This window comes from Macaca thibetana, chromosome Y (genome assembly GCF_024542745.1).
Source record: "Macaca thibetana thibetana isolate TM-01 chromosome Y, ASM2454274v1, whole genome shotgun sequence".
Taxonomy (NCBI): Eukaryota; Metazoa; Chordata; class Mammalia; order Primates; family Cercopithecidae; genus Macaca; species Macaca thibetana.
In genome coordinates, this window is record NC_065599.1 from 13,470,844 (window position 1) to 13,472,965 (window position 2,122).

The window sequence follows — 2,122 nt, forward strand, 5'->3', positions numbered from 1 at the left end:
GGCGGAGGGTGCGGTGAGCTGAGATTGCGCCACTGCACTCCAGCCCAGGTGACAGAGCGAGACTCTGTCTCAAAAAATACATAAATAAATAAATAAAATTTAGTAGATCTATTCCAACATTGACCCATTAAAAAATAAAATAAAATTTAGTAAAATCTTCCTTTTGTTGAACTAATTGACAAATTTTTAAAAATTTAGCAGAATCTTAAGAATGTTAAATTTTCTTTCATAGATTTTAAGTAATTTCTAGGTTTTTTTTGAAGTGGAATTTTTTCCACCTGATTTCTTCTGTGGACATATGTTCTTGATGAACAAAAGGAGAAAACACTTCGTATACACACATGTGTTCCATCCCAAAATATCAGTGTTTCAGCATCTAGTTCTGGGCTCAGATCTAATAAGTTACTAGAGCTTCTGTTGTCATTGCCCCCACCCCGCTCCATGTGGCTTAGAGAAAAACTTTGAGGTTATAAAATGTATTAAAAAGTACAACTGAACACTTGAAAAATCAAAACTGGCTAGCTCTTAGTCTCTGATTTTCCATTTTATTTACTTTTTTTTTTTTTTTTTTTTTTTTTGAGGTAGAGTCTCACTCTTGTTACCCAGGCTGGAGTGCAGTGGTGCAGTCTTGGCTCACTGCAACCTCTGCCTCCTGGGTTCAAGTGATTCTCCTGCCTCAGCCTCCCAAGTAGCTGGGACCACAGGTGCGTGCCACCATACCTGGTTAATTTTGTATTTTTAGTAGAGATGGGGTTTCACCATGCTGGTCAAGCTATTCTCAAACTCCTGATCTCAGGTGACCCACCTGCCTCGGCCTCCCAAAGCACTGGGATTACAGGCATGAGCCACTGTGCCCGGCCTTGGTTACATTTTTATGTAATAAAATAAAGAAGTTTTTTTGAGACAGGGTCTTGCTCTGTTGTCTAAGCTGGAGTGCAGTGGCACAATCATAGCTCACTGCAATCCTGACCTCTTGGGCTCAAGCAATCCTCCCATCTCAGCCTCCTGAGTAGCTGGGACTATAGGAATGCATCACTATGCCCAGCTATTTTTGTATTGTTTGTAGAGATGGGGTTTCACCATGCTGCCCAGGCCAGTCTCAAACTTCTGGGCTCAAACAATCCACCTGCATTGGCCTTCCAAAGTGCTGGGATTACAGGCATGAGCCACAGCACTGAGCAAAATTAAATTTTTAGACCTTACCCTCAACTGTAACCACTGTTATAAATTTTAAGCCTCTGATATCACTAAAACAATATCAAAATATGTTATAAGAGTTAAACCTCATCATGCTTGTGAAATGAATTGGTAAAATCTGATACCATATTCATATAAAACAATGGTCTCCAACATTTTTGGCACCAGGGACCGGTTTTGTGGAAGACAGTTTTTCTACAGACAGGAAGGGGGTGCAGGATGGTTTCAGGATGATTCAAGCACATTACATTTATTGTGCACTTTATTTTTATTATTATTACATGATAATATATAATGAAATAATTCTACAACTCATAGTAGTGTATGATCAGTGGGTGCCCTGAGCTTGTTTTCCTGTGACTAGATGATCCCATCTGGGGATGGTGGAAGACAGAGACAGATCATCAGGCATTAGATTCTCATAAAGCGCACGCAACCTAGATCCCTTGCATGCACAGTTCACAATAGAGTTCTCGCTCCTATGAGAATCTAATGCTGCTGCTGATCTGACAGGAGGCGGAGCTCAGGCAGCGATGCAAGCAATGGGGAGTGGCTGTCAATACAGATGAAGCTTCACTCATTTGCCCGTCACTCACGTCCTGCTGTGTGGCCTGGTTCCGAACAGGCTATGGACCAGTACTGGTCCATGGCCAGGGGATTGGGGACCTCTGGTGTAGAACAGTAGTTTTTCTTGTTGTTGTTGTTGAATCTAGTTTCTGAGTAAGCCAACACAGGTACATTGCACAGTGAGACCTGATAACGAATATCACGATTTCATATTTTAAGTTATCTAAAATGCAAATGCTAATTGATAGTGCCTGGTTTTTTGCTTGCTTGTTTGTTTGCTTATTCTAAAAATGCTTTCAGGAGCTGCTGGCTGTCAGTGTCCCTGTGCTATTTGTTTTGCGGTGTTGATGGCACATTT